The sequence below is a fragment of the Schistocerca serialis genome, chromosome 1 (assembly GCF_023864345.2).
Source record: "Schistocerca serialis cubense isolate TAMUIC-IGC-003099 chromosome 1, iqSchSeri2.2, whole genome shotgun sequence".
Taxonomy (NCBI): domain Eukaryota; kingdom Metazoa; phylum Arthropoda; class Insecta; order Orthoptera; family Acrididae; genus Schistocerca; species Schistocerca serialis.
Genome location: NC_064638.1, coordinates 766,431,295 through 766,447,948, shown reverse-complemented (window position 1 = coordinate 766,447,948; position 16,654 = coordinate 766,431,295). Strand labels below are relative to the sequence as shown.

At 39.5% G+C, this 16,654-nt stretch overlaps 1 long non-coding RNA gene across 2 annotated transcripts in view; it reads left to right on the top strand.

Moving 5' to 3' along the window:
• Nucleotides 1-4,105: 4,105 nt before the first annotated feature.
• The window catches only part of LOC126482382 (uncharacterized), a 28,805-nt gene continuing 16,256 nt past the window's right edge, over nt 4,106-16,654 (top strand). The window contains exons 1-3 of one of the 2 annotated variants that reach the window (XR_007587644.1): nt 4,106-5,422; nt 5,729-5,917; nt 13,537-13,683. This is a non-coding gene — a long non-coding RNA (uncharacterized LOC126482382). The remainder of the gene's footprint in view (nt 5,423-5,728; nt 5,918-13,536; nt 13,684-16,654) is intronic. The other variant, XR_007587643.1, reaches the window with a different exon arrangement.

The window sequence follows — 16,654 nt, the reverse complement described above, 5'->3', positions numbered from 1 at the left end:
GGCAGCTCCTCAAACAACAAGGTAATTCAGAACACAGGCACAAGTTATTGAGGCCACTGGGACTCCCGCGGTGGTCTAATAAATACAGTTGTCTAGTGCGAACTAATTTTGGAACTGACTAGAGAGGATTATTTGTGGCTAACGAAAATATTACAGCGGCAAAAAACAACGTTACTGAGGCCAGAGAGCATCAGAAGACTATATGTTTATTTATAGTGACGAAGCCTGCACGAAATAAACTGTCAGTGAAATGCGAAATAACTATCGTAAAATTTTCTATGAGTATCGGAAGCTACTGTTTGACACTAGCGGAGAACCGTTTGCTGCTATGTGCAGAAATCTTAGCTACTACGAGAGCTTCTTACTACTAGATGCTGCTAATCAGGTTATTCGGTTTGGAGTGCGAGGTGTTTACTGAGGCGTGAGCTATTTGCGTACAGAAAGATATGGAAAAGATGACACTTTTGTGGACAGCCTCGAGGACTTAACAATTCCGGGAACGTGCAATCAGGCTGCAGTTTAACGTCCTGTTAACGTCGGCGTCAAGAGAAGGAGTATAACGCAGAGGGGCAAGAGTAAGGCAGCGAGCCAGGTGATAACCTTATCGAAGGACCCACACCAGCATTTGCCTGAAACGATTTACGCAAACCACGGCAAAACCTAAAACCGAATGGTCTGAACGGGATATGAATCTCTTTCCGCATGAATGCGACTCCAGCGGCGTATCCTCGCGTCACCTTGAAATCGCATCACTTGCGATTACAGCAGACATCATGCGCAGGCATTGCGTGTACGGATAACAACCTACAATAGTCTGAGGTCGGTGTAGTAATTTCATTTTTCAAATCAACACTCACTGTTTTAGGAGGAAACGGCTACATATTATAAACAGACACTCTATTACTGCTATTAGAAACTGTCAGGATGGCAAACAAGTCGTTACTTTTGCTCCGATCGGCAGTACAATATGATCATTTTTAAAAGTGAGTTGTCAAGAGGAAAGACGTTTAAGCCGTCATTCTCTCCGCGCTCCTTGGAAGGGGAACAAACCTTAATGTGTTATACAACACTAAAAGGGGACCGCGCCTACTTGTCAGCATCGATTTCGTCCAATATCGTATATGCAGGGCTTGGCTAGAAATGAAATTGACAGAAATTGGGACTCTAGATGGCCAAGGGTTATGCTAAATATAATATATTTATTAATATCCCATTAAAGGCATGAAAAAGGAATTTAAACGAAAATTTGTAACGTCAAATAAATTTTCTGGGAGGTTTTGTAATCCGTACACGAGAAATTCGTATACAAAATTAGATACGTTTATACTTTTATTATTTTGCAGTTGATGATTTACGCGTGCTGGGGTGATGTGCATCGTAAAAACAGGGAGAGCAGTAATTTTCTTGGGATGCTATGAACACCGCATCTTTGCAGTTACACGTCGGTTTTAAAAGTTTCAGTAAAAAACACAATTAAAATTCATAAGAGGTTCTCTCTCTCTCTCTCTCTCTCTCTCTCTCTCTCTCTCTCTCTCTCTCTCTCTCCTAGCGCATTGTAGCGGCAAACCACACGTAACGCATCATTTCACCAAATATTAGCTATGTTATGTATTTTGATGCAGAGTTCTCGGGAAGTGATTTCTTTTTCTCTCTCGATGAGAGAAATTTGGAAGATTTTTTATCAAATTCTTTACATTACGACAAAAATTGACATCGCAGTGTTGCACAAGGGAGTGCATTTGGGAGGGCGGGGGCGGTGATTTTGGGAAATCACTAAAAAAAGTATCTATATTTTGCAACTTGCTCATCCGCCAAACTTGCCTCCTATGAAAATAGTAATAGACAATGTATTGAGCATTATTTCAGTGTAAGTAATGTAAAAAAATGTAAAGAAAAAAGTTTCCGCATAGGGAATCAACCGCACGACTCTCGGACTGGTTCTGTACTATTTCTGCTGCGCCGTCCACTGCCTGAGAACTACGCTAATCATAAAAGGCTCATGCCTCGGCCAGGCGGGCCAGAAACGCTATTTTTCTTCTTAACACTTGGCCATCTATCGCTCCCACTTTTGTCACTTTCATTCTCGGCCAGGCCAAATATATACCATAAATGTGCGCGACATAGGTGATGGCGGCTGGTCCCGGCGGAGGCTCGAGTCCTCCCTCGGGCATGGGTGTGTGTGTTTGTCCTTAGGATAATTTAGGTGAAGTAGTGTGTAATCTAAGGGACTGATGACCTTAACAGTTAAGTCCCATAAGATTTCACGCACATTAAGTCCCATAAGATTTCACGCACATTTTTTGTTTTTTAAACATAGGTGATGGCGAATAGACGCCGCCGTCCTCTGTACCCTACACCCGTGGCCGATTCGAAAACACTTTTCTGCAGCAGAATGGACTATTATTTGGCATTCCCCTCACCCGTCCCCGCCCCCATCCACATTCATTAATTTCCTCCCCTTGGGCTCTTTATAAGAACTTCCAAAATAAATTCAGATCCAGTGATAGTGTTCGCGGGTTCGTTGTTGATCTTTTAAAATTAGTACTACAAAGACACTCCTAAGTAACAGAAATAAATTTCTGAATTTTATCCCTGTGCTACCTGTAAAGAGAAGAAACAATTCATTTCCATTTACGGTAATTCCCGAGTTCTTTCATAGCTTATGGCGAGAAAATTTTTTATTTTATATACAGGGCGGATCACAATTAAAAGCAAAAACTGACACTGTGGTAGTCTTGTGTATGATAACAGTAGCAAAAACGTCTACACGCGAGCCTGTTTGCGAGACAATTGCGAATGAGTATTTACGAGCCGCCAACGACTGACTTCGGAGTGAGATACTGCACTATTTAGTAAAATCGAATTTGAAGTATGTTGTACTTTTATGAAGGGGCGCAGGCACATTTTCCAGCGGATATAAGATGAAATTAAATGAGCCAATATGGTCCAAAATTAATGTGACCAGACTCCCATATACGCCGGGACAGTAACCCCTCCCCTCGCCCCACTCTTTTTTTCCATTTTGTTTTCAAGGTAGAACGAGACGCCAAAATGTTCCTCTTTGTGGCACTGTCTTATCGCCAAAAGACGCTGTTTAATTATAGTTCTCATACTCAAAATGTCCTGTTTTGCAAACAGTTTGATGAAAAAATTTAATGATATTAACAACTGACAAAGCCAAGCGTTGTTTATAGTACGGGTCTACGATACAGATACACCCGAAACTGTGTGGAGAACTCCCTCGAAAAAGTACGGTTGCAGACAATAATTGAACTGTGCCGCTCTGCACTCGTGTTTGATACGAATGCCGCCAACAATACAGAAAAGTAAGCGCATATGCTACAGTGCGAGCCAAAGGAAATTCATTACAGTTGTGACTTTGGTAGAAGATAGTACTGTGTTCTACATTTACGAAGTAATAAAATATTGTGATCTTTTGTAAATTGCGAGTGCTAAAACACTTGAAATTAATAACATGCTACCGCCGTAAAGGGAGTGTGTTTTTAATAGTGGATACAAAGCGATACCCATATACTACACTTTTTTTAAAATTCTACGATGTTCGATGCAGTAAGTGTGCACCTTCTTGCAGTACAAGCCATGGGGAAGATCGCATATATCGCAGCACATAAATAGTGAAAATCATAAAAGAATGGTGCCAGTGGCTTCTAGCTCCGTACTGAAGATTTTTTTCAAAAAGTGAAAGTTTTGGAGATATTATTAGAAGCTGTTGACGGAAAGTACGCTTACCATACTGTCCACAACTAATCTTTCAATTCAATGGACCGTACTCCTAAACTTCTCCAACACACTTTTGATTCACAATTTAGTTGTGAGTTAGGGTTGCCACATTTTTTTAGGGGAAAAAACGGAGCATTTTCGAAGCTACTCCGTTTTTGGAGGGGATAAAACCGCAGTATTTCCGAATTTTCTAGTTTCTTTGAGAGATAAAAGTGAGTATATACTAAATGTTTCCACATACAGAGTGACACAGAATAACGGGAATGTTTTAAATGAGTAGTGGCAGCCATGGGCAAGTGGTAGCACTGCGGGTTCGTTACAGTTGGCTAGTAAACAGTCCACCATTTCAGTAATCATGGATCAGTGGAACGGATAACAGCGTGCGTTAGCCATAAAACTGTTTTATAAAAACAATGATAGTTTGGTAGCGGCACAAATGGACTTTCGACGTTTTTATAATTTAGGACGTCATGATGCCGTCCCACTGAAACACACGATAAAATGTTGGATTAACAACTTTGAAGAGACTAGATCTGCCCTCAAGAAGAAAACAAACAGGGCGACCAAGGAGAGTGCGTTTTTTCAGTGAGTCTGTCTTACGGAGCCCCTGGCGTTCAATTCGTAAGCATGCAGCAGTGGTTGGAATGTCCCGGGAGAGTGTTCACAGAATTCTTCATCATGATTTAAAATGTCATCGGTACAGATTACAGATGGTGCAACAATTGAAGGACAACGATTACGGGTTCTGATTAGGATTCTGTCAACAAATGATGACAAAATAAACAATGACGATGAATTTCTAAACAAGTTGTGGATGTCAGATGTAGCACATTTTCATGTCAAAGGTTATGTGAATAAACAGAAATACCGTTACTGGTCAAACACAAACTATAAAATCGTTCATTAGTGCCCTTTACACGCTAGTAAACTGACAGAATGGTGTGGTGTTTCATCACATGGCTTTATCAGACCATATTTTTTCGCGAATGAACAAGGAAAAACAATAACTGTCAACGCCGATCGCTACGTGGAGATGTTACAAACTTTCGTTACACATGCTTTGAACAACTTTCCAAACGTTCAAGAAGCCAGGTTTCAACAGGACGGGGCGACATCACACACTGCACGGCAATCAATGGCATGTGAGTGAGAATTGTTTGGCAACCGTGTGATCTCACGATTCGGTAACATTCCCTGGCCTCCTAGATCGCCAGATTTATCCGTTTGCGATTTTTCTTCTTGTGAGGCTACCTCAAGAGCAATGTCTACACGACTCGACCAAGAACCCTGGACGAGTTAAAACAGATAATTCGGGATGCAATTCACAATATCCCAACTGAGAGTTGCAACAGTCAATGAGGAATCTCAACAGCAGATTTCACGAATGTATTCGCACGGGAGGACAACATCTAAAGGACGAAATTTTTAAAAAATGATGAATACCATCAGTTCGCCAAAATTTGGAGCTCTGCTTCAATCAGTTCTGTACTATATCGATTTTTTGTTTCATTCCATTAATTATTCATTGGTGAGAACGCACTTTCCACTAAAGCATTAGATCCTAGTATAGTGAACAAGAATCCCACTAACTTACAGATATTCGGTACATTATGTTCTGGTACAGCTGAGAAGATACTTAATCACGTCGTTACATCACTAGCGTCTTTGTTCACATTTTCAGGTAAGTTAGACTTCCATTCAGAGAATTCTTCACATACAAGCTGTCAGTACAAATGTGATCTCTCAGGTTAAGAATTTCCACTGCAGTTTTAAAGTCTTTAAATTTAATTTCATTCTCCATGGAAAAACCAGATAAGCAAGTATATCGATTATTGGCGGTAATATCATATCTCTTTTCCAGATAATGAAGTAAAATACAGCAAAAGCCGTTGAAGTCTGCTGAAACTTTTTTTCGGTAGGGAGATAAGCCATCAAGTCGTTCATTTGCCTCGCAACCATAAAAATCATACTTCTGCCTCTGTTTTAGCTTATCAGTCAGAAGATACATTTGTTTAGAGGTCTTCAAGACCAATACTTTGGAAAAAGTTCTTGATGGCATCCCAGTTCACAAGGATCCTGCTTTCAGCTGTAGTCAAAGGAAACCATCTTGTGAGAACATTCCAGTTCCACGAGCTGGAAAAAAGATTTCAGTTCCTCTCTTCGTCTTCCAGAAACGGTAAAATGATTAGAAATCTTTAGAACTATGCTTTCCACATCGCTGTCTAATTCATCAGTCGCGTTCTTAATTGCATTGTGAAGTGTATAATTAGTGCAATACGCCTTTATAATACTTTTATTCTTATTGAGAAGTGAATGAAAAACAGATTTATTTATGCTAAAATTAACGCTTGCACTAGCACTGTATGAAAGAAACGTTATTCACACACAACCTGTAGATATCTTAAACTTTGCAGTAGCAAACGTCGATCATATAAAACTCAACTCGCACTTTTCTAACATGACATACTGGAAGCTTTGGATCGAGGCAGTTAGGTAGATGCAGGACTTACTGATTTCCCAAAAGCATTTGACTCAGTGCCACATGTATGTTTATTGTCAAAAGTAGGCTCATGTGTGGTATAAAATGAAGTTTCTGACTGGATTGAGGACTATTTGTTAGGGAGGATACAGTATGTTATCTTGACTGGAGAGTCATCGTCAAACGTAGAAGTAACTTACGGTGCGCCCCAGGAAAGTGTGTTGGGACCATTGCTGTTCATGTTGTATATTAATGACCTTGCAGACAAGATTAATAGTAACCTGAGATTTTTTACAGATGATGCAGTTAACTATAATGAAGAAAAGTCTGAAAGAAGCTGCATGAATATTCATTCAGGTCTTGATAAGCTTTCGAAGTATGCTTTCCACATCGCTTGGTAACTTGCTCTAAATTTCCAGAGATGTAAAAACAAACAAAAAAATAGTATCCTATGACTGTAATATCTAATAGCAACAAATAGACCTGATCTCTCTGAGGAGGTCCACATCGAAACTGGTAGCAGTGACCATGATGCAGTTGTAGCAAGTGTTTACCAACGTACAAACGACAACCGAAACAACCAGACAGATATATGTGTTCAGTAAAATAGATACAAAATCAATAGTGAAATATCTCAATGAGGAACTTCAAACTTTCAGCACAGGGAAGGAGCATGTAGAGGAACTATGGCTCAAGTTTAAAAGAACAGTGGATCATGCACTGGGCAGATATATAACCAGTAGAACAAATCATAAAGGGAGGGAACGTCCATGGAATACAGTCACTGTAAAGAAACTACTAAAGAAATAGATTATCGCAGAATAGATGTAAAACAAGCGTAGGGCTGTAGATAGAAAGATGCTGAACGAAACAGGTTTGGCTGCCAAGAGAGCAATGCGGGATGCCTTCAATGACTACTGCAGCAGAATATTGTCAAGTTATCTTTCACAGAGCCCAAAGAAATTCTGGTTGTATGTGAAGGCTGTTAGTGGCACGTAAGTTAGTGTCCAGTTCTTTGTGAATGAGACAGGGACCGAAACTGAGGCTAGCAAGCAAAAGCTGAAATGCATAACTCCATTTTCAAATGCTCATTTACAAAGGAAAATTCAGGAGAATTGCCCCAGTTTCACATCTACATCTACATTTATACTCCGCAAGCCACCCAACGGTGTGTGGCGGAGGGCACTTTACGTGGCACTGTCATTACCTCCCTTTCCTGTTCCAGTCGCGGGAAGAACGACTGCCGGAAAGCCTCCATGCGTGCTCGAATCTCTCTAATTTTTCATTCGTGATCTCCTCGGGAGGGGGAAGCAATATATTCGATACCTCATCCAGAAACGCACCCTCTCGAAACCTGGACAGCAAACTACACCGCAATGCAGAGCGCTTTTCTTGCAGAGTCTGCCACTTGAGTTTGCTAAACATCTCCGTAACGCTATCACGGTTACCAAATAACCCTGTGACGAAACGCACCCCTCTTCTTTGGATCTTCTCTATCTCCTCCGTCAACCTGATCCGGTACGGATCCCACACTGATGAGCAATACTCAAGTATAGGTCGAACGAATGTTTTGTATGTCACCTCCTTTGTTGATGCACTACATTTTCTAAGGACTCTCCCAATGAATCTCAACCTGGTACCCGCCTTACCAACAATTAATTTTATATGATCATTCCACTTCAAATCGTTCCGTACGCATACTCCCAGATATTTTACAGAAGTAACTGCTACCAGTGGCAAAGTCAGTACACAGAATTTTACTTTCGAATTCACTAAACGCTTCACACATAGCCCTCCTTACGCTAACTTTGACATCGTTTAGCTTCTGTTTGTCTGAGAGCTTTTGGCTGCGTTTAAATTTGCAGTGAAGCTCTCTTTGCTTTCGCATTAGTTTCCTAACTTTGTTGTTGAACCACGGTGGGTTTTTCCCGTCCCTCACAGTTTTACTCGGGACGTAACTGTCTAAAACGCATTTTACAATTGCCCTGAACTTTTTCCGTAAACACTCAACATTGTCAGTGTCGGAACAGAAAATTTCGTTTTGATCTGTTAGGTAGTCTGAAGTCTGCCTTCTATTACTCTTGCTAAACAGATAAATCTTCCTCCCTTTTTTCATATTCCTATTTACTTCCATATTCAGGGATGCTGCAATGGCCTTATGATCACTGATTCCCAGTTCTGCGCTTACAGAGTCGAAAAGTTCGGGTGTTTGTTATCAGTAGATCAAAGATGTTATCTCCACGAGTCGGTTCTCTGTTTAATTGCTCGAGGTAATTTTCGGATAGTGCACTCAGTATAATGTCACTCGATGCTCTGTCCCTACCACCCGTCCTAAACATCTGAGTGTCCCAGTCTATATCTGGTAAATTGAAATCTCCACCTAAGACTATAACATGCTGAGAAAATTTATGTGAAATGTATTCCAGATTTTCTCTCAGTTGTTCTGCCACTAATGCTGCTGAGTCGGGAGGTCGGTAAAAGGAGCCAATTATTAACCTAGCTCGGTTGTTAAGTGTAACCTCCACCCATAATAATTCACAGGAACTATCCACTTCTACTTCACTACAGGATAAACTACTACTAACAGCGACAAACACGCCACCACCGGTTGCATGCAATCTATCCTTTCTAAACACCGTCTGTGCCTTTGTAATAATTTCATCAGAATTGATCTCTTTTCCATACCTATAACGATTTCAGCTTCGGTGCTTTCTACCAGCACTTAAAGTTCCGGCACTTTACCATTGCAGCTTTGACAGTTTATAATTACAATACCGATTGCTGCTTGGTCCCCACATGTCCTGACTTTGCCCCGCACCTTTGAGGCTGTTGACCCTTTCTGTACTTGCCCGAGGCCATCTAATCTTTGTACCACTGAAAAAATGAATGAAATAAGTATTAGTATCAGTGGTGTTGAGAAACAAGTAAAATCGTTAAAATTGATCAGAGCTCCAACACGTGATGGAATACCAGTCAGATTATACACTGAATTTTCGGATGAATTAGCCCCACTTCTAATTATAATCTATCGTAGATCCCTTGAACAAAAAACCGTGCTCAATCTTGGAAAAAGGCAGACGTCACACCCGTCTACAAGATGGTTAGTAGATGTAAAACACAAAACTATTTCCAATATCCTTGACATCGATTTGTTGTAGAATCTTGGAACATATTCTGAATTCAAACATAATGAGGCACCTTGAACAGAATAACCTCTTAATTCCAACCACCATGGATTTCAAAAACATGGATCATGTGAAACCCAATGCGCACTTTTCTCATATGACACTGAAAGCTTTGGATCAAGGCCATCAGGTAGACGCTGTATTTCTTGACTTACGAAAAGCATTTGACTTAGTACCACAGATATTCTTATTGAAAAAGTACAAGCATACGTAGTCTCAAGTGAAATTTGTGACTAGGTTGAGGACTTTTTGGTAGGGAGGACGCAGCACGTTATCTTAGATGGAGAGGTATCGTCAGGCGTATAAGTGACTTCGGGTGTGCCCCAAGGAAGTGTGTTGGGACCCTTGCCATTCATATTGTATATTAATGACCTTGCAGGCAATATTAACAGATAAATCAGGGTTTTTGCAGACGATGCAGTTATCTATATGAAATACTATCTGAAAGAAGCTGTGTAAATATTCAGTTAGACCTTGATAAGATTTCAAAGTGATGCAAACATTGGCAATTTTCAGAATGAGATTTTCACTCTGCAGCAGAGTGTGCGCTGATATGAAACTTCCTGACAGATTAAAACTGTGTGCCGGGCCCAGACTCAAACTCGGGACCTTTGCCTTTCGCGGGCAAGTGCTCTGCCAACTGAGCTACCCAAGCACGACTCACGCCCCGTCCTCACAGTTCGAATCTCGGCCCGGCACACAGTTTTTATCTGCCAGGAAGTTTCATTGGCAATTTGCTTTAAATATTGGGAAATGTAAAATTTTGCACTTCACAAAACAAAAAACACATGTTATCCTATGACTCTGATATCAGTGAGTCACAGCTGGAATCGGCTAACGCATACAAATACATGGGTGTAACACTTCATAGAGATTTGAAATGCAATGATCACACGTTTCATGGTGTGTAAAGCAAGTGGCAGACTTCAGTTTATTGGTAGAATACTAGGGAAATGCACAATCAGTATGCAAAGGAGATTGCTCACATATCACTCATATGACACATCCTAGAATATCGCCCAAGTATAATGGACCTGTACCAGATAGAACCAACAGGGGATATTGAACTTATACAGAGAAGGGCAGCACGAGCAGAGACAGGTTTGTTTAATCTGTGGGATAGTATCACAGAGATACTGAATGTACTGAGCTGAAAGATTTGAAGACAGACATAAACTATTCCGAGAAAGTCTACTAACAAAGTTTCACGAACAGGCTTTAAACGATGACTCGAGGAATATACCATAACCCCCTATGTATCGCTTACATGGGGCCTGTAATGATATGATTAGAATAATTACTGTATGCACAGACGTATTCAATCAATCATTCTTCCCGCGCTCCATACACGAATGGAACAAGAAGAAATCCTTGTAACTGGTACAATGGGACATACCCTGTGTCATGAACCTCACGTTGGTTTTCTTAGTATAGGTGTACTAATCAGTCACTCCAAAAGAGGTTTCATCAGCATTTCCAATTAAACTCAGCGAATCAAAATAGCGAATGCAAACAGGAAACTTTCTTCTGTTGCCCTTATTTGATGTGTCTGTTGCCAATGGAAAAAAATGATGTTTTTTCCGAGCATCTTAAAATGTCTAAAATGTTATTCAGATTTGTAGGAGCCAGCGGTTTTCACACACACACACACACACACACACACACACACACACACACACACACACACACACTCTCTCTCTCTCTCTGCGGTTTCAGCTGCCTGAGACTACAGTCGTGTGTGTGCATGTCTATTGTAGACGAAGGCCAATGGCCGAAAGCTTTAATTGTGAGTCTTTTTGTTGTGCCTATCTGTGACTCAGCATCTCCGCTATTCGTGAGTAGCAACTTTTCTTCTCATAATATTGTTACAATCCATCCTGGATTTTCCATTGTTTGATTATTTTACCAAATCTTCAGATACACTTGAGTGTGTTTAAATTTCAAAATCTTCAATTCACTTCTTGAGAATATATCACAATAGGCTATGGAACAAAGGCTTGTGGTTGCTGCAGTCTGCGCGTGTGGCACCGTCCATGATGTGCGTAAAGGAAGATATACTGAATTTTGTTGCAAGGCGACGAGAATGAAAAGGGCGAAGTGTCTCTCTCTCTCTCTATTTTGTACATTGCACACAATGCCTGCCCCCCACCCCCCATAACTGATCACTGTCTATGGCAGAAATGACAAACAGAGGTAACAACGTTTTTCACAAGTGCATTATACGGAGGTTTATGTTCATACGTGTTAGTAGTGTTTAGTAAGGAATATGATTAAATAAAATCGTATGTAGTACAATAACTGTTAGATTGCTACAGATGTCTGCAGTTGAACACAATGCGTAATCAGGAAGCCTGCCACACTGTACCGATAAGTCTCAAGCAGAATGTGGGCAAAATTCCTGCTCTAAGCGCACAGACCTCAGTATGATGCTAGCCGATAAGGATTTATTCTCAAGAAGTGATTGGTTGTGTTACCACCTCATATCTGTAACCACTATGAACATTTACTATACATATATCCCTGCAAACAGCCACGTTATGGTTCCACAGTGTTTAAAATTCTTCTGAAATTCAGGAAAGTATTTGCATCAACAAGAACTTAAAGAAAAAATGGATTATTTGGGACTCCAGCAAAAGAAAAAATTAGATGAAAGAAAAAATTAGATTAAAGAAAAAAATAGATATTCTGAAAAGACAGAATACCTGGCAACCCTAAATTGTGCCCATAGCAAAATTGAGGGAATTACATTAAATGTATTAATTGCATGTGCCATTTCTCAACTAGAATCTGATTTATAAAAAGCTAATGTTATTTCAGTAATGTACACCTACATCTATAATGTGCAAATTAACATGAGGTGGTGCATGGCATAACAGGTGCATCAAACCATAAGAATGTAGAAATATTTCCCTTGGTTGTTAGGTGCTTTAATCCTACTGAGGGGATTTAAGTTAAAAACTTAAAAAATGTTGGATCTGAAATCATTGCCTGCAGAAACTTCAGAAATTATAGTAACATTTTTAAGTGAGGTTTTGAAAATAATAACTTAAAAGAAAAAATGATCACTCTTTATGCAGGTAATATGAACTGCAATTTTGGTGGTGTATTTGGAACAGGCATCAATAACATCTTCACAAAACTTACGTGGGGTTGGTGTTATGCTCAAATAATCCACAATGCTATCCAGATGGCTGCTGATGACCATTGTATTGATATTGAAGGCATTGTTTCTAAAATATATTCTTATTTCTATGTACATACTGTAAGAGTAGAGAATCTTGCAGAATTTTGTAAATCTGTAGACCAGGAGTATGAAGTTTTAGGCTAGGTGCCTTGCTTTACTCCCTATGATCGAGCTTTTTCTGACTATATTTGTTCCTCTGAAATCATATTTTGAATCTCAAAATAAATGACCACTCGTTATCAAATCATTCTTTGAAAATCCTTGTCTGGATGTACTTTCTTCATAACCAAGCAACAACTTTTCTCATTACAGTTCAAAGAGTAGAGAGTGAAACAATTACAGTTTTTGAAGTAATTACGTGTATTAGATGACATAAAATCAAATTTAGTTTCCAAGGGTGAAGTTTTTTCATAACATCAACTGTCAGATCAACTCTTGGTAAATTGGAAAATCAGGGATTATACTCAGAGATTGCAAAATTTTATCAAACTGCAACTAAATATTTAAATAAGTGGCTTGAATCCATGGAGTGTTTGCAAGACTGCAGTTGGGTAACTGTTCACACATTACATCAATGGAAGGATATACAAAAGACCGAAGATTTCATTCACGAAATGGCACCTTCAACTGTAAAACACAATATGTATTGTATGATAAGTATGTGTATATCAAACTATATACTTCACTGAAAATATTAGAAAAATGAATACTGGAAAAATATCACCTTGCGACTGTTGGATAGAAATTATTTTACTTTGTAATACGAACAATGGACCTTATACAAATTTTCTTAAAATATTAGAATTTCTTCTTTGTTTACCCAAAACTAATGTCCTCACTCAATTAGTGTTTTCTCATATGAATGGTTTGTGGACAAATGGTAAGAATGCGTATTCAGTACAGACTATAAAAGCTATGTTGATTAATATGGTGATCTTTACTCACAGCTGTGTAAATTTTTACAAAATGTGTAATGGTGAAGTGCACTTACTGAAGAAGATCAACTCATCAGCAAAATATAAATGAGGAATGACTCCTGCACTAATAACTGTAGAGGATCATTTGGGTGGAGTGAATTCAGAGCTACTACATATGTAAGTTATAAATTATTTACATATTGATTATTTATCATTAGTTTTGAAACCTTTGTATTAATGGCAAAACAATTTTATGCAGTCTCTTTTCCATTTAGAACAAAGTTAAGATGTCCCATTTTCTTGTTCAAGAAAATATGGTCACCTTATCCTAGATGGATAAGTAAAATGCAATCTGTACCTCAGCTTCCAAGGTCGCCTGAACTCAATCCTTTGTATTTTTGTTTGGGGTCATCTTGTAAGTGAAGTCTACAGTCTTGTCAAGATTTAAGAGACATTGAAGGGATGTGGTGAAAGACTTTGTAACTGACTGCAGTGGCGAGTGCAGTATCACCTCCAAATGTAAGGACAACACATTGAATACCATACCTCCTTTAACAGTTACAAGTGAACAGTACATTGTGGCTTGTAATATGCTGAAATAGTATTGTACTTTTTGTTCAGGAAGGCCTTGGGTGAAATACAAGCTCAGTTAGAGGAGAGTTAATTGAATGATTCACTTTTCAAATACTAACCAGGACACTATTCCATACTGTAGTCAGGATGAGCTCAGAACGATATAGGCCTAGCCACAATTATCTCACAAGTGGGTTGCTTGAGGCCCCATGTTTTCTGGACCATTTTTGCTTCTATGTGTATTATCTAGTACTTCCATGTGCCAGATTTCACTAATAATTCACCCTGTATAAAAGTTTTGCACTTGGGCAACTCTGGCGTCCCTCTCAAATTTTCATTCCAAGCGACTGCTTGGTCCGTCAAATGGTCATACCTATAACATTCACTTCACAGTGGGTTGCAGAGTATTTATGTACATGTAGAAAAAACACAGACAATAGTTTTTTAATTTGCCTTCCTTCACAACACTTCTGTCCCTGATAGGTTCAAATAACTGCATCTAGAAAATCATTGACAACTGAGCTTATATAGGTGAGTATAATCTTTCGCAAGATATACTTATTGCTGCTGAAACACTCTTGGGTTTCAGATTTCAGTGAATGTCATACTCATCATTTACTGGAAGTTCAACACTGGTACTAGGCTGAAAACCCAAGAGCTTTCAATAATGGAGCATATGTTTATATCGTCTTGTACAAAATCTTTAATGTCACAAAATCTTTAATGTCACCTCAAAACATGTAAACCTTTCCTTCCAAAATAATCTGCTCATTCACACACACTTTCATCTGGAAGCTGCAGACGGCCTCTCCACAAGGTGTGCGCTGAGAAAGGGGAGAGGCACAAGGAGCATGTGTAACACAAATGCCCAAGTTCTAACAGCAAACGTCAGTTGTATCATTTTTACGTGGTAAGTGGGCCAGTGTTAGCAGCTTAGACTGTAGCACCAAAACAACCCCACACACCTACGAGCTGCTACTACTTTTTCTGGCATGGGGTAGTAGACACCAGTGATTGATTCGTACAACGTTAGGTTCCAGTGTTGTGACCTTCCAGGGGGTGTTTTTGAAATTTAGACCTTTTAAAATATTATATTAACGATTTTCTGAGCATTTTAAAAGTGTGAATACAACATTTGTTTTAGCCTACAACACTTCAACTGTAGCAAAAGTTTATTGTACCACATTTCAAAATCTGCAGCTCTGACGTTTTTTCATCTGAGGTCCCAATATGGTGCACCAGTGCATACCGTCACAAATATAGCATTAATAGACACATACTTACAAACAAGAAACCTGCATATTCACTGCAATAGGTCAAATAGGTATTTGTATGGAGTGTAGCCATGTATGGAAGTGAAACATGGACGATGAATAGTTTGGACAAGAAGAGAATTGAAGCTTTTGAAATGTGGTGCTACAGAAGAATGCTGAAGATTAGATGGTTAGATCACGTAACTAATGAGGAGGTATTGAATAGAGTAGGGGAGAAGAGGAGTTTGTGGCACAACTTGACAAGAAGAAGGGACCGGTTGGTAGGGCATGTTCTGAGGCATCAAGGGATCACAAATTTAGCATTGGAGGGCAGCGTGGAGGGTAAAAATCGTAGAGGGAGACCAACAGATGAATACACTAAGCAGATTCAGAAGGCTGAAGGTTGCAGTAAGTACTGGGAGATGAAGAAGCTTGCACAGGATAGAGTAGCATGGAGAGCTGCATCAAACCAGTCTAAGGACTGAAGACCACAACAACAGGTCAAAAACTCAAAGTTATTTTTAACAGCTAATTGCAAGTCATGAAATAACATTACCGAAAATGATGACATGGTGTCCAGTATTCCATTTGTTGACTGGTATGTAATACTGGTGTGGTAAGACAATTCGAAAATCTGAAAAGGTAGACAAGATATGATTTATACAGTCAACAACTTACATGAGCACTACACACTGACATAGACTGATTAACAACAAGGTTAGAATTTCATACGTGAAATGAAAATTTGACACAACTTTAGATAAGTGCAAAGTCAGAGATGTCAGTATCTTCCTCCAGGGAGCATGTAGTCAACTGACAACTGGTTAGTGTATATACAATTAAGGAATTGGAGAAGGCTGGCATACACACATTCAGCGAATGAGAGGGTCAGCACGACTCATAAATTACAAACTTTCTTTGTAAATTTTCAAAGGCGAGTATGGATGGCAAAGTGAATCTGGGACTTCATGTATCTGTAACTCCAGCATTGTAGAACTGGAAGACGTATTTCCACTTGTCTGAGAAGAGTGGTGCTGCTGGACATTCCACCCCATAAGCATGACCCCACCGGGCTTCCCACAGCAAACATTGGAATGTCACCATCACAATGAAGCTACAACAGTTTTCAATCAATGATACCCAGTGTTTACTATCAGCTGACCACAGGCCTTATTGGTTCTTGCTTTGTTTGTGGGCTTTGCTTTTGCACTTTACTTTTCATTTTTTTCCCACTCAGGTCTGATGGATCAATTAGCTCTTGTGTTTTGCAGTAGGTCAGTGTAACACAGTAAGAGGCTTTTCACTTATTTGTTTATGCCAGT